The sequence below is a fragment of the Phocoena sinus genome, chromosome 8, assembly GCF_008692025.1.
Source record: "Phocoena sinus isolate mPhoSin1 chromosome 8, mPhoSin1.pri, whole genome shotgun sequence".
Lineage (NCBI taxonomy): Eukaryota > Metazoa > Chordata > Mammalia > Artiodactyla > Phocoenidae > Phocoena > Phocoena sinus.
In genome coordinates, this window is record NC_045770.1 from 53,004,241 (window position 1) to 53,027,077 (window position 22,837).

Below are 22,837 nucleotides of genomic sequence, written 5' to 3' on the forward strand. Positions count from 1 at the left end.
GGACTCCCTCCCGGCTAGCCGTGGTGCACTAACCCCCTGCAGGCCGTGTTCACGCAGCCAACCCCAGCCCTCTTCCGGCGCTCCGACCGAAGCCCAAGCCTCGGCTCCCAGCCCCCGCCCGCCCCGGCGGGTGAGCAGAGAAGCCTCCCGGACTGGTAAGTGCCGGTCGGCCCGGATCCCCTGTGCGGGAATCTCGCCGCTTTGCCCTCCGCACCCTTGTTGCTGTGCTCTCCTCCGCGTCTCTGAAGCTTCCCCCTCCGCCACCCGCCGTCTCCGCCCGCGAAGGGGCTTCCTAGTGTGTGGAGGCTTTTCCTCCTTCACAGCTCCCTCTCACTGGTGGTCCCGTCCCTATCCTTTTGTCTCTGTTTTTTCTTTTGCCCTACCCAGGTACGTGGGGGGTTTCTTGCCTTTTGGGAGGTCTGAGGTCTTCTGCCAGCGCTTGGTAGGTGCTCTGCAGGAGTTGCTCCACGTGTAGGTGTATTTCTGGTGTATCTGTGGGGAGGAAGGCGATCTCCGCGTCCTACTCCTCCGCCATCTTCCCGGAAGCTCGACTAGTCTTTCTTCCAAACCCCTTTTGGCTTGACCAAAGACATAAGTGTATCGTCACAAGCCAAAAAGAAAGAGAGCAAACATATATTAAGTGTTAGATATTACACCAGGCCTTATGCTAGTTACTGTATGTCATTTATTCTCACTGAAATCCTCCAAGTTGCATATACATCATTCTATTTTTCAGATAGAAATGAAAGAACTTAAGGCCTGTAGAGGTCCTGTGACTTTCCTGATGTCGTACAGCTGGTAATTGTGTAGCCAGCTGGGGTCTGTCTAAAGCACTGTTTAATTGTGTACCATGGGATCTAAACAACCAGTGCTCTGGAATTGTTTTACACAGCTTTACAGGAATAAGAATCCCACCTTTTTAGGTGACCATTTTCATGAGTCGGGGATGATATTTGTGTTTCAATTCTGGTCTTCCTGTTAAAGCAATCAGTCTCATTACTTTGAATGCAAGACCAGTGTGCAAGCCAGTATCTTGAATTATACCTAAAACTCACCTCTATTTTTTTTTTTTTAATCTACATCTCTAAGGCTCTTTCTCTTTCTCTGATTAAGAAGACTCTGTGCCAACTCTCAAATTCTGACAGCCCTGATTTTTTATTACCTCTCATTTTCAGGTTTCCTTTTAACTTACATCAAGTTTGGGCATATAATTTCCCCTTCTTTCGCACAGTAACTCTAGTCACCCTCGCTGTGAGACCATTATACTTGGATTTGTTGAGGGGATAACCCTAGTCTCCTTCTCCACCTTCCCACCCCCAGCATATTAGTTTGGCCACTTGATTTTAGATTACAGAAAGCAGCCTGAGGTAGCTTAAGCAAAAGAATGGGATTTATTATAAGAAAAAAATTATCTCGTGAAAAACAAGGTCAGGATTGGAGGTGAAGCTCAGAATGCTGCCTGGACTTTTTCCATCTCTCATCTCTGCCCCTCTCTACATGGCCACTTTATTCTTCTCTCCCAACGACTGGCTTTCTCTGGTCTCTTGTACACGTGGAAAAAGACGTAGTCATTTCCAGCTTCTAAATGTATATATTACAATACAGCCACCTAAAAAAATCTAATTGTATTGGTCCACCTTCTAGACTGCTGGAGAAAGAACTCTGAGTAGCAAGATGGTAGCGCTTGGTCCAAGCAACTGTGGCCAGGGAGGTTGTATTCTTATTCAGAGTGGCCTCTACGGGTCTACTCTACAGAAGCAGGAGTGGGCTTAAAGAGAGGTCATTGTAAACTGACCAGACGCTGAAATAAGTCTGGTACTTTCCCCACATCGAATTATCCTTTTTTTCTGCAGTCTGCTGACCATGAAGAAGGTGAAGCCAGAATCAGGCTTAAAGATCATAGTGATCATTTGCAGAAACTACCAAGGGGAGTTTGCAGTAACTACCAGGAGGGCGGGAACCACACCCACGTTCATAGCTGTATCCTTAGTGCCAAACGTGGTGCCTGGAACTCAGTGCAAATGGGAGATCTACTAATTAAACGATGCAGAAACTTCAAGGGAAAGTATTATTCATTACACACCCAAACTGGTATGGTACAAAAAGAAGAGTAAGAAACGAAGGAAAGGAAATGAGGGAAAATATTTCCCAGGTTAACATATCAGAGATAGCACGGGAGGATATTCTCTGCCTGTCTTGCTCCAGTGAGGGATAGAGAAGCATTTTCAGTGTCTAGGATTTTGAAAGTGGTGCTAGTGCTTGGAGAAATCTTTTTAAAGGTTTTGAGGCAAATCCTGCACATAATCCAAGAAGTTGTGCGTATTTAAAAATATATGTGTTTGCAGTGGAAGAGCCTTTCTCATATGGGTGAGCTTGAAAAACTGAGCAATTCCACAAGCTTTAAATAATTAAGACTATTCTCTATATAGAAATCTTCATATTCTAAACATCCACACCCCTTTGATTATTTCCTCTAGTAATCTAAATCAGTGAAAGGGAAATATTTTCAAAATATATCTACTTGGGGGATATTTTTTTTTTTGTTTTGTAGAGGTTCTTAATTTGTTTTATTTTCTGTTATGTTTTAATCACTGTGTTTATTTGGAACGTATACACATTACTCACCTGGACTTTATGTGCCTCATTAAATGGACAGAGATAGTAGTTCTGGTAGGGGTGGGTAGAAAAGGAAATTCATTAAAACATCCTTTGGATTGAAGTCTGGTGCATGAGTTCTCCTGCTAAGTTGCTATTTGTTCCCAGTCAAGTGGCTTTACTTGTAATGAGAGGTTGGATTCAGTGATCTCTAAAATGTGCTTATATTCTATTATCTTACAGTTTTTCAACCAAAAATTATTTATTGATGAAGAATAGTTATCTGGGAAGAAAATCTTTAAAATAGTTCTAAGAATGAGAGTTATGGGGGGGGGGGAAGTAATCTTTCTGTGGTATTGTCTATAATAGAAGAAATATAGAAATAACCTAAATATCCAATATCAGAACACTGACCACATAAATGGATGGTCTTTCCCAGAGAGAATATGGTAACGTGATCTAAAATTATGATGTGAGAACCATGTACAAACCTGGAACTTATAAGTAACCATGCATTGAAAGGCTGTAAGCAAGGGCATGACATGAAGCGTAATGTAACATTTGACTCAGTAAAACGCAGTATCTGAAAGTAGGAAGGAGGTAGTGCCACTCTGTCTTGGGGCAAACCACGCTGGAAATAGGAACCAACTGGAGTATATTCAGAGAAGGCACAAAGGATGGTGAGGGAACCAGAAATAGCATCACACGAGGAAAATCTAGAGGAACTGGGGATGTCCAACTGGAAGAAGAAGAAACTCAGGGATTCAAACTTCGCAAGGGTTGCCATGAAGAAAGGGAGTAGACTGGTGTGTAGGGTCACATGGAAAGAGTTAGGACCAATGAATGGAAGATGCTAGAGGATCAATCTTAACACGAGATGGCAAAGAATGTTTTTTATAACTCAGGAGCAGAATGTGTTACCTCTGGAGAAAGTAGGTGCCCTTTGTTAGAGATGTGTGGTATGAGTCTGCAGAGATGGAGATGCAGAAGAGTCTGAAGGACTGGATAGGGGAGATCAAGGGAGAACCAAGGAACTTTAAAGTTCCTTGCAGCCAGCCGTGAGGCTTGGTGGTCTCAAGAACTCTGGGAAAAGCAGACTAAAGGCAGGAAGTCCAAGGAGAAGAACTCACATGACTCTTTCTTCGTAGGGTAACTCTCAATGACCGGTTTAACCTCATGGTCTTCCTATTCTAGACCTACTAAAGCCACCAACGCAATCTAGAATCTATCTGCTTCCCTTGATAGTTTTATTTGTACGACCAGAGTTTCTGTTCACCCTTATATTTTTACCATCTCCGTTTACAGAGAAATTCATGAAAAAAAAGTCTATAACCTCCATAAAGAGCTCAGATGAGTAGATAGACCTAGGACAAATGGGTAAAAGTCTTTACATGTTTCCTTTTTTTTCACTTATAACTAAAGAAAAACATTAAAAAGTCTAGAAAAATAAAAAGTTTTTTTTTTAAGTCTCTAATTCACATATACCTGTGACCAAAGAAAGTTAACATTTTGGATTTTCCTTCTTGTCTTGTTCTTTGCTTTTGTAGCATAGAGATTCAATTTAACGTGAGAGATCTTTCTGTGTTAGATCTTCCAATAAATAATGAAACAAGTTAAAAACTTCTCTTCAGTGAAAAGACTGAATAACCATGTCTCAGGAAGGTTGTAGAGGGAGGTGCCATCTTTAGATGAGAAGATATTCTAGATCAGGTGGTGGCAGACTTTTCATGTAAAGGGCCAGATAGTAAATATTTTATACTTTGCAGGTCATACGGTCTCTGTTCCAACTACTCAACTCTGTTGTTGTAGCGCAAACTCAGCCATAGGCAATATGTAAACAAATGGGTATGGCTGTGAGCCAATAAAACCTTATTTATCAAAAGAGGCAGTGAGCTGTTTTTACCCCATGTGCTATAGTTTGTTAACCTCTTAAACTAAACCAAATGGCCTAACTAAACCAAATAGCCTATTGGGCTTTAATAGCTTCAAAGCTCTTATCATAAGAAAAGAACCGAAAGCCTCATTCAAAACTAAGAAGAGTTCTGGCAGACCCTCAGAGTCAAGTTCAAGAAAGTCCACTAAGACAGGTCTCCTCAGGCAAACTCCAGATTTGGTAGTTAAGCCAGGAACCCAAGCTAGCAGGCTGAATAACAAACAGTCTTGAGAATAGAATAGGTTTAGAGAATCAAGACAAATCATTTGTACCATTTGAAGACAGAATCTAGGCAAGAGCAAAGAGGGAATATATGTAATGAATTTAGCTCAGTACCTGGTATATAAGTACATGATAAATAGTGACTAAATTATTTACTTGTCATATGTTTATTCATTCAGTCTGTATAGTTATGCCTCAGACACATATTGAGCACTTATTATATGCCAGGAGCTCTGCTAGGTACTGACAGTATGATAGTAAGTAAGATATATAACAATACAAAACAATAAAGACCAGATTCTTTGATAAATCGTCACAGTCTAAGGTGTTAACTGCTAAGGTAGAATTAGAAATAAGGTGGTGTAGGAACAATGGTAAGTGTGCCCTTGAATCAGCTTTGGGTGGTCAGGAGAGACTTTCCGGAGATGATAACTGAATGAGTTCTGAGCGGGAATGAGGTCAGGCTGGTAAGAGGTTTTATGGGAACTGGGGAGGCATGTTTTTCAAGGCAGAGGGGTCCTCATACTCAGAGGCCTGTGGGTGAGGGTGATTGCTTGACTTTCTAAAGATGCAAATGGGTTAGTAAGGCTGGGAAGGAGACAGCAAGCTGGGAAGGCAAGGAGGCTAAAGTCAAGTCCTGAAGGACCCTATAAATCCTGGTGAGGAGTTTTGCCCTGACCCTCAAAGTGGGAAGCTGTTTTGAGCAGAGAAGTACCTTGATGATATCTGCATTTTAGAAAGACCAGCAAAAGTGCATTTAATGGTACATTAAGAAGGTATTAATCAAAACCTTGCTAGTTACTTCTTGCTGAGGGTTGGAACTGGCCTCAATATGTGGGCCAGAGGGATGTACAGTAGACATATGGGGTTTGGGTTGAAGAAGTAGCAGCAAGGCGGTTCTAATATTCGGTCTCCCTTTCCTTCCCATCATGGACCCAAGTCTGCCTTGCAATATGACTCCGTCAAAATGTGGTCAACTGTATTCCTTGCTCATAGATGTCTCCAATTCTACAGAAGTGATAACACTCCTTTCCTCTTTCTCTTTACAGGACTGTCATTGATAGAGCTTGGATTTGTCACGGGGTCCTTCTACCCGGATAACGGTGGTGTTGGTGAGTTATATGGTTCTTTACTTCCCATTGGTCACATTTGGTCATGAGCTAAGTTGTGGTCAGAGCTTGATTTGAATGGTACTTTTTATTCTTGAGTCCTTTTGTATTAATGATTCTCAAACCTCCCAGGCTTGTAGCTTGCATACTCTGCTAGGCATCTAGGTATTCTATACACCTTTAGAGGTAAACTTTCTTTAGGCCACTGGTGCATTGCTGAAGAGTTGTGTATAAACCAGATGTTTGTGAAGCAGATATAAAATTTACATCCTCTAGAGAAATTGGATGTTCAAAGGAATCCTGTTAAAATATGACAAATTAAACAATTTTTATCTGAAAAATTAAACAATCACTCCTTTTTTGTCTTCTTCAACAAGTGATCATTTATTCACGCTGGAAGTGTATCTTCTGTTCAACAATGAAACTTTGCTGTCAGAACTGCTTTGCTTTGATATGTTGTTGAAATGTTGATGACAAGATACAGAGTTTGCCCCAGATTGAGAAAAATCAAAGGGTAGATATTAAAATGAGATATTTCAAAACTGCTTGAAAAGAATTCTGACCTTCACATTAGCTACATTCCCATGGAAGAGCAGAATATATTTCCAGACATGTTATCTATTTTGGTCTCTTCTTCAGAGCATGTTTTATAGTTTTTGAATGATTGGGATATTGTTCTAGTTGTTCGTTCTCTTTTTTTTCTTGAGGGAGGTTGATTTGCAGTTTTGTTTATTGGGAGGCACCTAGAGGTGTGTGATAAGAAGCTTGTCTTGTTTCTGTAAAGAAAAGGGTTCATTCTGGAGACTAAGTTGTTTCTTGCTTTTTGTGCAAGATATTTCTCTGACGCGTGAATGGGGAATAATAAATGTACTCAGAAGGCACAGTTAACATAACACATTTTTTTATGCCCACACATTTCGCCTGTACTACTAGCAATAATTTGGGGAAAACAGGAGCAGATTTGAAAAATCTAATTCACTTTACAATAATTGGTTCTTTTTGTGGTTTTCTTTCCCTGTATTAACACTTTGTCGATGTTTCACTACTTCTTCATGCACTCCTAAAGCAACAATATTTGGATCTTCTGGGGCAGCCATAACTTTCTATCCTTGATCCCACTGATACATTTGGAGTCTTAGACCTTACGTTTTGATTTTTGGTTCAGAAAATAAAGTCATTATATTCCTTCTACCAACCTGATCATATATTCCTCCATCCCTTCCTCCATTCCCATCACCACGTATCACAAATGCCTTACTATTTTTTACTTTTGGTTCTAAGCCAATTCCATTTCTATTTTCCCATCCAAGTACAACATAATCACTTTTGGATTGTTGGCACATTGTTGAAAACATTGGCGTACTTGAAACTTTTTTTTGTTGTTTTTGTTTTGTGGTACGTGGGCCTCTCACTGTTGTGGCCTCTCCCGTTGCGGAGCACAGGCTCCGGACGCGCAGGCTCAGTGGCCATGGCTTACGGGCGCAGCCGCTCCGCGGCATGTGGGATCTTCCCGGACCGGGGCACAAACCCATGTCCCCTGCATCGGCAGGCGGACTCTCAACCACTGCGCCACCAGGGAAGCCCAACTTTTTCATTTTTTAACATCATAAAAAACAAAATCAGAATTTCAGTTACATTTGAAAAACATATTGTGTGCATCTTAAAACCCCAAAGTGCCATTGCAGGGAACTTTTCTGGTGTGTCCCTCAAAACACCTGTAGGGAATTATTTTCATCTCTACAATACTATTAAATCCAGTTCAGTTGCTAACATTAATATAGGACAGAGCATCAAATGTTTTAGTGTAAATATTTATGTAACAGGGAAATAATATTGTATACTAACCTCATCTGAAGTCATTTTTTACTTCTAGGGCAAGTTGGATAGAATGATCCAAAATCTCAACAAAAATATTTCTGTAAATATTCTATGAAACAATAGAAAGATAATAGTACCACAAGAATGATTACCCTTTTCGATGATGTGTTTAGGCCTTTTTCCTCAGGTTTTTCAGTGCTCTGGTGGATTCTAACTTTCCCATGCAAGGCTCTTAAAATCTAAGAGAAATCATCTAAAAAGCACAGTCAGTGAATATTTTGTTTCACTTTAAGGCTAAAGTTTACTAACTTGGGATTAAGGACCAATAAATCTTTTCTCATCTGGCATTTACCTTTAATGTTAAATGTTCCAGTAGCCACTCAATTGGGCTAATATTTAAAATTTGTACTGATGCAATATGAATGCTATCAAAATTAAATTATCCTAAAATATTCTGCAGTGGTGTTGCTATCACATACTCAATATATTTTTCTTAGTTCAGACACCTTGAACCACTGGTAGCTAGCTTTAAAATGTATACCAATATCAGGAATACAAATTTTTCGTCTCAGAGGTAAACCCAGTGCTTGGTCAGGTATCTCTCAGCTCTAGAAGACATAGGGTTCTAATTACTACTCTTGCATCGTTAAGTGATTCCCACCAGAGTAGGCAACTTGAGTTTAACCATTTGATAATGGAGTCTCCAGAGACCAGGATTAAGGCAGGTGTGGAGGTGGCAACTATCATATTCTTTTTAACTTTAAAACAGAATCAACTAGGAAATGGACCGTTAATTCAGGTACAGTGTCTGGGGGTAGTTATTGGTATACAGGGAGTACACACTTATTTATGTGCAAATTAACTTTAGAAAACGTAATAACAACATCAATTTATCTTCTCATATACACACCATTTATTTTAAGTGTCATCGTGAAAATGGGAGTCTGAACCTTCTTAACACTTGGCGTTCTTTGGAATATTTTGGCCATGAGCAGTCATGTGTTGCATCACGGGGCAAGCCTAGCTTTCGTCCTTTTTAACACCTTTGCAAAGGACGGTGTGACTTCACAGCAAATGGAAAGAGACTACTGTTTGATCTACATCAGCTGTATGGTTAAATTCATAGCTTTTTTTTTTTTTTTTTTTTGCTTAATTGAACTAATTATCTCTAGAGATTTCTCTTAAAAGTCAGCCTTAGCCTCTGAGAGATAGACAACAGGCACCTAAGTGGTAGGTCTTCTTGAAACATGACTTGTCAACATCTACCTCTATTAGATTTGAAAATTCTGTGAATCACTTGAGGTTTGGTGATTCCCACTGCCTTTAATTGCACTGCCTGGAAAGTGCAGATCATTCTCTGCATGTTGTAACTTTTTGTTATAATATGACATCGGAGTACAGCCATTCTGGGGACATTTGAAACAATTAGTATATATCAAAATTCAATGTAAAATTCAAAATGGGGTGCTACCACTGCAAATATCTCACCCAAGATGTCAGTCTGAACAGATCTACCTTTTACCCGCTGCTGAGTTCATACGCATACAGGCAATGACAACTCTGTCACAAATTGTTCCTCTTCCTAGGAGCAGTGAAAAAGTTCTTTCTGGCTTCCCTTGTAATACACATTCAGATTTCAGAATCCTTAAAATACGAAAAAGTGTCCCTCTTAGAATTAAGGAAATAGAGCATTTAACATTCCAAAGGACAAATTTCTTCTGTATAAACATAGAAAAAGACCTATGCTGTGAGCATTCACTCCAGTACCTATAGAGACAATTACCTACAATGTCTCTCTCTTCTTTCTCTTCCTCCCTTTTCCTCTCACCCTCCTATATAGTTTTATGTGTATGACTCTCTCCCTCTATTTATCTTTCTCTCTGGAAGAAAATAAGTTTATTACTGTTTGTGAGATGATTTGTATTACAAACTGTAATAGGACAGCTTGGGGTTAGAGTATCTATTCACTGTGAGTCTGTGACTAGGGCAACCATACATCCAGCCCCAAACAACCTGTGTGTGCCTCTTGTCCCCGTGTAACTATTAACAGGTCTCTGTTTAGCTTGCAGAAGTATGCAGGTTTGACTGATAAACTGTATGAATGAATAAGGAACCCCAATCAAATCATAAAAGGCTGCTTCTGAGCAAGTGTCTGTAAACTCTGTATGTCCATGAATGCAGGTGACTGAGGACTGTGGAAGAGTCATTTTCTTCATGACAGAAAGAGAAAAGGAAACTGGGTACAAGTTACTCAAGGGAACTAAAGATGGGGATTTGGAGACCTCAGTCGGGAAGGTGACGTGGACTCTTGCAGACAGACCTGAGGGGCAAGAGATAAAGTGATGGTGGCAGGAGAGGCAGACCTGGAGCGGAGAAGGCAGGAAGCCAGGCCAGAGTCCCTGGGTGTCCCTGGGCTTCCCTCCTGCAGAGGCAGAAATCTGTGTGTTGTGAATATAACAGTGGCTCTGGTGCCCCTATTTTCCTCTGGGGTTTCGTGAGTGCTTGGCATTGTTAATTTGAGAGATATCATGTGCTCCACTACACAGCTACACACAGGCTTTTCTCTACTCTGAGACTAGATTTCAAAAGCAGAACATTATACTCTTGGGACCCAGGATCACCCCAGGGGCATCAGGGATCACAACCCACAGGGGAGGAAAAACTCACCAGGACCCAGTCCTGGCCATTTAGATACTTTAAAACTGAGCCAGATTCCATGCATTGTTTAATGAGCAGAATATTCCCTTACGGTCCTTCCCTGTACATGTGCTTTCCCTCCCCCTACTCTCCCTTCCACATTTTTTCTATTTCATCTTCCAGCCTCATCCATTCTCCTACAAGCCCTCTTTCTCCACTAATTGCAATACATCGTACATAGAATTTGATGGCCCCCTCTTAATTTTAAAGATAAGCAACTTGAGTATCTTAAATTTTCTGTGGATGGAATCAGAGGGAAAATGATGTTGATTTTGAGCTCAAATGTGTAAAATTTATTTTACTTTAAATTCATATGTCACTAACTCTCTACGTAAAACTTACTTCTGTTCTGGTGTATAGGCCTATAGTGATCTTCTCTCTCTTTCTCTCTCTCTCTCTCTCTCTCTCTCATAAATTGGCTACAATCTCTGAGCATGAAGCTTGACGGCCAAGCTCCTTACAGAGGAGGTAGCCAGGCAAGATGTTGGCTACTCGGTGTGTGCTTCATATTTTGATGGGGGTGGTGCTCAGGTGGGCAGCAGGGGGCAGCAGGTTGTCCTAGAGACCGTTCAGTCATCTCTTCAACAAATATTTACAAGGTGTCTACTGGGAACCAGAAGCTGCTGGTCCCTGGGTGTTCAATGATGAAAAAGATGATTAGGTGGAACTCTAGGATGACGCTTGAAGATCAATGAGCAGCGCAGGTGTGGGAGACGGAGAAATCGGGCTTCAGAGCCTGACTCTGCCGTTTACTTGTGTCATCTTAGAGTGGCTTCATTGCTCTGATCCCCCACTTCCCTAGCAGGGAAGCACATGGCTACTCAGAGAGAGTTAAATGATTCATTTGAAATAATGTTGTAGATCGTGAGAAGTAAGGATGGAGGGTCACAGTGGGTTTTTGGTTTTTTACAGACATCTAGTTTTTCTAGCACATTTGTTTAAAATGTTTCCTTTCTGGTGCCTATGTGACTAGCTCCCAGTAAAAATCTTGGGTGCTGAGTCTCTAATGGGCTTCCCCAGGCAAAAGGATTGCACGTATGTTGCTGCATTTTCAATGCTGGGGGGAGAGGTGTGCTCCGTGTGTCCCTTCAAGGAAGGGAGAGAACATAAGGAAACCTGCACGTGGATTCCTCCAGACCCTGCCTGCCTGCCTTTTCCCTTATGATCCAGCTGTGTGTCCTTTACTATGTCACTATAATAAGTCTTAGCCATGGGTACAACTAAAAAGTAAAAATAAAAATTTTCTTTCTGACTACTAACTGGTGAGGATGTAGAGAAATTAGAACCCTTGTGCACTGTTGGTGGGAATGTAAAATAGTGCACTGTGGGGAAATAGTATGACTATTCTTCAAAAAATTAAAAATAGGTTTACCATATAATTCAGCAATTGCACTTCTTGATATATGCTCAGGAGAATTGAAAGTAGGATCTTAAAGGGATATTTGTATACCTAGGTTCATAGCAGCATTATTCACAGGATCTAAAATGTAGAAACAAGTGTCCATTAATAGATGAATGAATAAGCAAAATGTGGTATACATGGAATATTATTCAGCCTCAAAAAGGAAGGGAATTCCTTTTCTTTATTTGTTTTTTATTTATTTATTTATGGCTGCGTTGGGTCTTTGTTGCTGCGCACGGGCTTTCTCTAGTTGCAGCGAGTGAGGGCTACTCTTCGTTGCGGTGCGTGGGCTTCTCATTGCGGTGGCTTCTCTTGTTGCAGAGCACGGGCTCTAGGCACGTGGGCTTCAGTAATTGTGGCACGTGGGCTCAGTAATTGTGGCTCACGGGATCTAGAGAACAGGCTCAGTAGTTGTGGTGCACAGGTTTAGTTGCTCCGCAGCATGTGGGATCTTCCCTGACCAGGGCTCAAACCCATGTCCCCTGCATTGGCAGGTGGATTCTTAACCACTGCGCCACCAGGGAAGTCCCAAGGAAGGGAATTCTGACACATGCTACAACATGGATGAACCTTGAGGACGTTATGCTAAGTGATATAAGCCAGTCCAAAAAAAAAAAAAAAAAAAAAAATTACCCTATGATTCCATTTATATGAGGTATTTAGAGTAGTCAAATCCATAAAGACAGAAAGTAGAATAGTGGCTGCCAGGGGCTGGGGGGAAGAGAGAAGAAGTTCACATTGAATGGGTACTGAGTTTAAATTTTGCAAGATGAAAAGAGTTCTGGAGATGGATGGTAGTGACTGTTGCACACAGTATGAATGTACTTGATGCCACTGAACTGTCACTTAAAAATGCTTACGATAGTAAATGTTTTGTGTATTTTACCACAAATTTTTAAAACTTGGGGAAAAGTCTTTTTCCTATTGGATTGAGTTGATGTCTGTTGAAAAATAAAATGACAGTATAAATGGGAGTCTATTTCCATCTCTCTATTCTGTTCTGTTGATCTATTTCTTGATCTCTATGTCAAAACCATATTATCTTGAATACTGTAGCTTTAGAGCAAGTCTTGAAATTAGGTAATGTTAGCTCTCCAACTTTGTTCTTTCAAAATTGCTTTGGATATCTTTGCATTTCTATATAAATTTTAGAACCAGCTTGTGAAAGTCTACCCAAAAAATAATCCTCTTGGGATTTTGACTGGGATTGTGTTGAATCTATAGATCAATTTAGGATGAGTTTACATCTTAAGTAGCTGAACATGGTATATTCCTCCACTTATTTAGATCTACTTTAATTTCTCTCAGCAATGTTTTATAGTTTTCCACATAGAGATTTTCCACATATTTTGTTAAGTTTATTCCAAAATGCTTTATGTTTTATAAGCGCTGTTTTAAATGAAATATTTTACATATTAGCTATAAGGATATATAACTACAAGTAATTGAGGCATATTAATATGACACCCTACTATCTTATTAACTACATTTATTAGGGCTGATATATGTATTGTAGTTTCCTTTGGATTTTCAATGTAAATGATCATATTATGTGAAAATAAAATCAGTTGTACTCTACTGCAATCATCTTCCTTCCTTCCTTCCTTCCTTTCTCCCTTCCTTCCTTCCTTCCTTTTTTTCTTTCTTTCCATTTTTTTGGCTTGTTCCTTACCAGTGTATCTCTAGTGCTTCATCAGGTTACAGAAATTCTCAAGTATTCCTAGTTTTCTAAGAATTTTTCCTTATCATGAGTGGGTTTTGAAATTTGTAAATTTCTTTTTCTGCATCTATTAAAGTGATTATGTAGTGTATCTCTTATACTGTGTTAATATGGCAAATAACATTAACTGATTTTTAAGTGTTAAAACAGCCTTCCATGATTCAATTTGCTAATCTCTCATTCAGTATTTTTGCATCTATGTGCAACAGTGGTTAGTCTAATTTTTTTTAATATTTTGTCAAGATTTGGTACTATAGTTATTCTGACTTCATAAAACAAGTGGGAAGTTTTTTCTTCTCTGTTTTCTGAAATAATTTATCTAAAACTGGCTTAACTTCTTTCTTTCATTTCTGATAGGATATTATTTCTTCCTTTGGTATCTGATAGGATTCCCCAGTCAGAACTTGTAGGTCTAGAATTTTCTCTGGGGGAGTATTTGGTAATGAATTCAAATTTATTAGATATAGGACTATTCAAATGATCTGTTTTTTCTCAAGTCAGTTTTGCTAAGTTGTATTTTTCAAGAAATTTGTTGAATTCTTAAGTTATGGATAATCCTTCGAATGTCCTTTAAATGTCTGCAGCATCTGTAGTAATTATCCCTCATTTATGACTAATATTGGTCATTTCCATTCTCTCCCTTTTCCTTGATCCATCTAGCTAGACTTCTGCTAAGTTTCTCAGGCTCTTCAAAGAATGGATTTTGGATTTTGTTAACTTTCTTTATTGCTTACCAATCTTCTATTTCCTTGATTGCTACACGTATTTTTATAGTCTATTTACTTTGAATTTACTTTGCTATTCTTTTGTGGCTTCTTTTTTTTTTTCTTTCTTTTTTTGTGGTAACGTGGGCCTCTCACTGTTGTGGCCTGTCCCGTCGCGGAGCACAGGCTCCGGACGTGCAGGCTCAGCGGCCATGGCTCACGGGCCCAGCCGCTCCACTGCATGTGGGATCTTCCCGGACCGGGGGCACGAACCCGTGTTCCCTGCATCGGCAGGCGGACTCTCAACCACTGCGCCACCAGGGAAGCCCTCTTTTTGTGGCTTCTTAAGGTTAAATAAGAGGTCATTGATTTTTTTTAAGCTTTCTTTTTTTTTTTAAAATACAAGCATTTAAATCAACAGTTCCCTCTAAACACAGCTTTAGTTCCATCCTAAAATTTTTGATATATTGTATCTTTGTTAGCATTCAGATCAAAATATTTTCTGATTTCCCTAATTTCTTCTTTGGTCCATATTCTATTTAGAAGTACATTACTTATCAAATATTTTAGATATTCCTAGATATTGTGTTGTTACCGACCTCAATTTAATTCCACTGAAGTCAGAGAACAGCTCTATGTGATTTTGATCCTTTTCAACTATGGTCTATCTTGATGAACACGTGCACTTGAAAAAAATAGCTTTGTAGTTGTATAGTGTTCTACAGATATCAGTTAGGTCAAGGTGGTTGACAGTGCTGTTCAGAACATTTATGTCTTTACTTTTTCTTTTATTTTAGTTTCTATGGGAAGGGTGTTAAAGTCTCCAGCTATAATTGGAATTACCTATTTATTTCTTTAATTCTCTCAATTTTAAATGTCTTCTCACCAGTGTCCTTTTATCATTACGAAGGGTCTTTCTATCCTTGATAAAGCTCTTTGTCTTGAAGTCTGTATCAGGCAGGGTCCAGAGATCACACAGCATTTGAAGAGCAAGTTTCATGTAAAGAATTATTAATTAGTAACAGAGGATTCATTACTAAGGGGAAAAGAGACCTCTAAGGAACACAATAATAGCTGATACAGGGAGCAGCCACTACCTCTGGGGCAGAGGAATCATACCCAAGGAAGAGGACCCTAAGCAAGAGACTCAGACCTTGTTGGAAGGTGTGTGATTTGACAAACTGGTGGCAGAGAAAGTCAATGAGGTGCCACAGACCGCAGCTCTCATGTAAGGAAGAACACACTAGCGAGCTGATGAAATTCGCTAGGAAATCATCTACTGAGGTATCACTGAGACTCACTGAAAGCTACCTTCTGAGGCACCAAATGAATGCTCCCGGAAGACACCTGCTAGGCTGCTTCTGAAACTCACGGGGAAGGTGCACCTGCAAGAGTCGCTGGATTGCCAGCTCGGGTGCTGGTGTCAACTTGCTAAGAAGCCACCCACAAGGATGCCACTGACAGTCCGTGGGGAGTGAGCACCACTGGAGGTCCTGCACACACACTGTGGACCACCACATGCCCTGGGAGAGAGTAAGGAGAAAAGCATACCAATCAGGGAGAGAAGCCTTTTCCTCCTGCAGTGGCCCTACAGCGCCCTCTACTGACAAAAGTTAACAGAACCGGCAAAGGTGAAATATTTACAGAGTCCACCTCCAACATCACAAAGCAGGCCAAGGAGGATGGGTTTGGAGATGAGAAACAATAAATTATTTACTGGCAAAAGGTGTAATTTGTTTCATATCAAATCAAGCAAGTCCTGCCTCTTTATGTTTACTCTTTGCATGGTTTATCTTTTTTCTGTCCGAACACTTTCAACCAATCTGCATCGTTATATTTAAAATGCATTTCTTTTAGACAGTATCTGTAGTTGGTCCTTGTTTCTTTTTAATCCTTCTGTCAAGTTTCTGATTTTTAATTGGAGTGTTTACTTCATACACATTTATTGTAACTATTGATATGGTTGGTTTTAGCTCTACTAGTTTTTTGTTTTTTTTTTTTTTTTTTTTTTTTTTTCTGTTTGCCTCCTCTGTTTTTGCTTCTTTCTTCTTTATGACCGTCTTTGGAATTTTTTTTTAGATTTCAATTTTTATTTTCTCTCTTGGCCTTTTAATATACCTCTTTGCATTTTTAAAAGTGACCACTCTATTGATTACAATATACATTCTTAAATTTCCTCTCTGCTTGGAGTTAATCTTGCAACATTTGTGATAAAATGTAGCAACCCCATAGGTCCATTTATCTCTTCTTACCTTCCTTTGGGTTATAATTGCCCTGTTATTACAACTACATACAGTATAACTCCCACAAGACAATGTTACAGTTTTTGCTTTAATGAGTCCTATATATATATATATGTTAAATAAGAGATTTAATAGAAAAATCTAGTCTATTATATTTACCCAGATACTTACAACTCCCAGTACCTTTTCTTCCCTCCCAAAGAATCAAGTCTCCATCTGGTGTAGCTTCCCTTCAGCCTGAAGCCCCTCCTTTTATTAGTTCATGTAGCGCAGATCTTCAATCAATAAATTCTCTTAGTTTTGTCTTATTTTAAAGTGTCTTTATTTCAGCTTTATTCTTGAAAGAAAATATCAGTTGATATTCTTATTCTGGGTTGCTTTTCTGTTTAGCACTTTAAAGATATTTGCACCACTTTCTGGACTTCATGGTTACTGATGAGAAGTCAACAGTATTCTGCATGGTCATTGCCCTTTATGTAATGTGTCATTTTCTTTAAGGTGCTTTAAAGGTTTCTCTTCGTCTTTGGTTTTCAGCAGTTTGACTATGATTTCCTTAGATGTGATTTTCTTTATATCTATCATGCTTGCAGTTCTCTGAGTTCTTGAATTTGTAAATTTATGTCTTTCTCAAAGTTTGGAAAAGTTCAGCTGTCTTAGGGTTCTCCAGAAAAGCAGAACCAATAGGATAGAGAGAGAGAGGTATAAAAAAGGGGAAATTTATTATAGGAATTGGCTCACGTGATTCCGGAAGCTGAGAAGTCCCGTGATATGCCATCTATAAGCTGGAGAGCCAGGAAATATTGGTGGTGTAATTCAGTACATAGGAATCAAGGAACTGATGTCTGTGGGCAAGAAAAGATGGATGTCTCAGCTGAGGGAAGAAGTGCAAATTCACCCTTCCTCCACCTTTTACTTTGATTCAAGTTCTCAGCAGATGGGACAATGCCCAACCTCATTGTGGAGGGTGATCTTCTTTCCTTAGTCAACCCATTCAAATGCTAATCTCTTCTGAAAATACTCTCACAGACATACCCAGAAATAATGTTTTACAGTTATCCGGTCATCCTTTAGCCCAGTCAAGTTGACACATGGTATTAATCATCCCATGAGCCATTATATCTTTAAGTAATTTTTCTGTCCCTTTCTTTCTTTCCCCTCCTTCTGGATATTCAGAAGGAAACCTTTTGTTATTGTCCTAGTTCCTTTGAGTCTCCTTTCATTTATTTCAATATTTTTTTCCTCCCTACTCTCAGTTCGGATAATATCTAGACTCTTTCCTCCATCATCTCCATTCTGTTAAGTCCACCCAGGGACTTTTTATTTCACAGATTGTATTTTTCACTCGGAGAATTTCCATTTGGTTATTAGATTAATTGCCTTCTTTATTGAGATTGTGTGTCTTTTCATTCACCACAACCATATTTTCCCCACGTCACTAAGCATAGTTAAAATGGCTTCTTTAAAACCCTTGTCTGCTAATTCCAACCCTTGGGTCATCTTAGAGTTGATTTCAGTGGGTTGTCTTTCCTCTTGCAACTGGGCTACAATTTTCTGGTTCCTGGTGCATCAAGTCATTTTGGATTTTTTTCTGGTCATTGTGATTATTATGTTGTGGAACCTCTAGATTCATTACAGTTCTGAAGAGTGTTGATATTTTTGTTTTAGCAATTAACTTGGGGTCACAGTCAAGGTTCTCCCAAGAAACAGAACCAATACATATGATTATGATAAAAGAGATGTATTTTAAGGAATTAGGTCACAAAATTACAGGGTTGGCAAATCTGAAATCTGGAGGCCGGAGGCTGGAAACTCAGGTGGGATTTGATGTGCAGTCTTGAGGCAGAATTCCTTCCTCTCCATGGAAACTCAGTTTTTGCTCTGAAGGCCTTCAGCTGATGGGATGAGGCCCACCAGCGTTATCAAGTGTAATCCCCTTTAGCTTAAGTCCATCCATTGTAGATATCAACCATGTCTACAAAATACCTTCACAGCAGCACCTAGATTAGTATTTGATTAAGTAACTGCAAACTGTAACTTAGCCTAATTGACATCTAAGACTAACCATCACACTTGGTTAGACTCACACTGCAAAGTTGCACACTTGTAGTAGACGTGCATTCTTTAAGCCTCAAGTACAAGCTACTTTCAGCTTGCCCCACACACGTAGGAATAAGCCGGAGACTTGGACGGAGTTTATAAACACACTTTGGCTCTCTTTTCTGAGATTCCTCTCTCACTTTTCAGGGGCTGTGGTCACCCTGAACTCTCTTACTTTGCTCTTCAAGCTGGAAGGACTGGATGTTTTGTATCATAGGTTTACCCACTCAGCATAGCATCAGTTTGGCTTGTCCCCAGGTTAAATGCCGTAAAAATGAAAAACATACCCCAGACTACACCCTTCTTTCAAATTTTTTGTTTCCCTCCAGAATCCACCTGCTATTTTGTCACTTTCTAGTGCCTGCACGTCATTGTTTTGATTTTCGTTTTTGCTTTTGTATTTAGCCCACAGTTTACAGATGTGACCCGTGGAAGGGTAGGATCTGGTAGGAGTTCACTTGGCTCTCCTGAAAGCAGAAGCCTCACAGACACTGTGACTATTAAATGAGACAATGAAAGAAAAGGCTCGGCACATTTCTGGCACGTGGTGAGTGTCAATAAATGATAGCTATTATTATTTATTAGGATGAGCAGCTAACAGAGTAATGGTTCTGGTTAAACACTTGGTTCAAAGCCAAACTCTAGATGGCTCTAAAGGTTCAGGGGGCAGCAAATCTCCAGATTCCTCAGGAGATTTGCTGAGGAAAATTAGGAACAAGGCAGTGCGTCAGGGTCATAGCCAAAGTTATTTTCCAAGGCTGCTTCCAGCTCCTTCCAGGAACTAGTGCTAATTGGGGAACTGAGGCAACCATCCCACTGTAAAACTGAAACTAATCCAGAATTTTTTCTAAAAGCAATAAGAGAAAACTGAGGTTTGGCAAGCACTCAAGACTAGACTGTGTGCCCACTACTATAATGTAAACTTCATCAGGGCAAATTTTTTTGTCTGGTTTATTAATGTATGTATTTCCCAGAGTCCAGCCCAGTGCTTGGAACATAGTGGGCACTCCATAAACGGTTGAAGGAATGGATGAAAATTCAGAGAGCAAAAGACTTCTTTGAACTTCTACTGGGTGAGTTTGAATGTGCTCTTCTGAAGGAAGATGTGCTCAGAGAAGAAGAAAGCTGAGTCTGTGGGTAGGACATACCACCAGTGGCAGCAAGTAAAACGCTGAAAGGGCAGATAAAACCCTTCTCCACAGATCCTCCCTCAATCCGCTCAGCCAAAGGAGTGACCTTCCATCTCAGTCTGTCCTGGGTCTGCAAAACATTAAGACCGAATGAGTGGCCTGTGTACAACCTCTGTTTGAGGTTTCATCAACATCTTGAAGCAGTTTTTGATCATTTAGGGTTTGGCACCCATCAAAACACGGGCTCTGCCAAACCCTCACTTTCTTTTATGTTTCAGCTCTAACACCCTGAAAACAATCTTGAGCCTGTTGATTCTACTTCTTCAGTTTCACTGTGTCATCAAAACATTCACTTTAAACACATCACTGGCAGTCAAAGGACTCTTCAGCTATTGGTCAGGGCAATGAGTCAGCTAGATCCGGACTATCTTCCCGGCCAGGCACTGATCCTTCTGTCACTTTCACATCCCTCAGTCTGTCCCAGCCACAAAAGTCTTCGCACTGAGCCAGCAGCGTTCACTATTATTTAAAGGAAGCTAATTTTTTTAAAAAAATATATGTGCTCATTGGAAGATATCAGGGGAATTCAGATTAATATAGATCAACCTAAGGAAAATATGACCACCCAGAGATAAGCACAGGGACCACGAATCCTTGCATCCAGTAGTTTTTCTCTGCCGTATATCTTATGCAGTTGGAATGATGGTATAGCATAATTTTCTACCATTTCCCTTAATAGAAAGGGAAATTTCATGTTATGAAATATTATGCATCTATACAATTATAATGCCTATACTTATCCATTCAATCAAGAAATGTTTATTGAACATCTGCCAGATGGCTAGCAGAGAAGACAAAGCCCCTGGCCTCGGGGAGCTTGCCGTGTTGTGGAGGAGACACACAACAAGAGAATCACTTAAGTTGTAAGGACAGTAAGGGAGACTGAGGCCGGGTAGGAGGCTAGCGTGCTGTCTGAGGGGAAGTCTGTCTGAGGAGATGCAATTAAGCAAAGATCTGGTTAAAGTGAGCCTCCATAATACTCCGTGAAATGAATGGCAATAATAATTCACAGAACCACACGCCTGATATTAAACATGTAGTTGCTGAAAATATCTCATGATCAAAATGTCACTCCTGAACGCTTTGAAGTCAGCGAGCGTTCTGAGCTGAGCACCACTCATGGCAACTAAAGCTACCAGAATGAATGAATGGAGTTAAACAGAGGAGAAAAGGAAGAAGGAAGGGAGCAGTTCCTCAGAGTTATCTGACAGGCTGTCTCCTGGGTTTTAGTCCTCAGTAAGGTTCCCAAATAAAACTGAAACTCACTGCTGAAAAAGAAAAAAAAGAAAAGAAAAGAAAAAAAACAGGAAGAAGGAAAAGAAAAGAGCAAGTCACAGGGAGCAGGAGGAATAAAGAGAAGACAGAGGGGAGGAGATGATGTACATGCGTGTGTGTTCGTGTATGTGTGATGAGATAGTTACTGTGGCCATAGGTAACACCAGATAAGAGAACGGAGAGAAGACGCTTTTCTACGTGACCAGAAGTATCAGCAGAAAATCCTATTTTATTGGCCAATAGAGGACTAAACGTAAAGGAATAGGGCTTTCTGGTAACAGCCTAACATTTATCTCTGGTAAATGTTCTATTTTCACCAGTATTGCCCTCTTGGTGGCCACTGGCTAGCCAGAAGCAATTGCACCCCTCTTAAATTCCCACAGCATTTTATCTGTGCCAAGCATAGTGCATAGTAATTAGAAGGGGTGAAAAAAACTTTCCTGAATGAAAAAGACACCTTAAGAATGGCACTTAATATAGCCTAGCCCGTATTATAGTTACAGACAATTTTTTTCCCTGAGATGTTGTCAGGTCCCTAGGAAATAGTCCTTCATCTTACATATTTACAGTATTTGGTGCAGTAAAGAATATTCTGTTAGGGGAGATAGGAAGAAAGGAGGTAGGAATAAGGCTCAGTAAAGGCAGGAAAAGCAATTGAACAAAAGCCGTTGCAACAGGGACCAGGAATTCCAGAGGAGCCACAAAAGGCAATGAAAAGATAAGACAAAAAAAGAAGGAGGAATTGGGCAAGAGAGAAGAAGCAGGGGCAAGCCACACTCACAGTGGACAAACCTTAATCTCAAGCCATCCTCTGATCCAACTGGAAGCAACTTGTCCACTCTTACCAGGCCAGCCATGTGACTTGGCAAGTTTGAATGGGATTCAGAAAAAAAAAATGCCAAGGCCTGTCCGGTTCCAGTGCAAAAGACATAAGCATTATAAAAGTAACAGTAAAACAGCAACAACTCCTACCCCCAGCATTTCCACCATCTTTGAGTACCTACTATGGGTATATCAGGGGTTTGACAAATTTTATCTTATTTAATTCTCACCACAGGATGGGGCACGATTATTCCTCATTTCAAAGTGAGGAAAATAAGGCACAGAAAGGTTAAGTGGCAAGGCCAGAATCACAGAGAAAAAAAGCTGCAAGGCATAATTCAAACTCAGGTCAGTTTCAATATGAAGTCATGCTGTAAACTAGCCCATGGAAATGCCTCTCTGTAGAGTGACTGATGCCTGTCTGGTGCTTCAGAAGTTGTTGCATGCTCTTAACCCCCCTCCCTGCAATCAGAAGCCCTCTCAGGTGGCCACCATCTTCCTGGGGCCCCGCAGCAACAGACACCCTAAGGAGTATCTGATCAGCTTCATTTGCTGCCTGGCTTGTACAGTCCAGTAGGCAAAAAGCTGGGCTGCACTCAAGGTTTATCTCTGCTCAGCAGCTGCTCGGGGCTGTGTGACCCCCAGCCCACACTTTCCTCTGTTCTGTGCCACCGTCATGGGGCAGTAATGCGCCATCATGTATGTACTGCTGGCGCTCCTTATTCAGTGCACGTTCCCATACGCTTGAGCACTTCTGGGTGGAGGGATGACCTAGAAGGCGATTCTAGGCATGCGATTTTAAATAGCTAATGTGGACCACACGCAAAATTTGTCAGTGCTTATTTATAAACTGCTTCTGCTGTTTAGTACGCGTTTCTCCTTTAGTCTTCTTACTGAATCCTAGAGAGGCAATTCCATGGACTAGTCTATAGCATGGGCTTCCCATCGAAACAGGCCTGGGCTTGAATTATGTCTTTGTAGCTTCTCTGCTCTGTGAGTCTAGGCTAGTT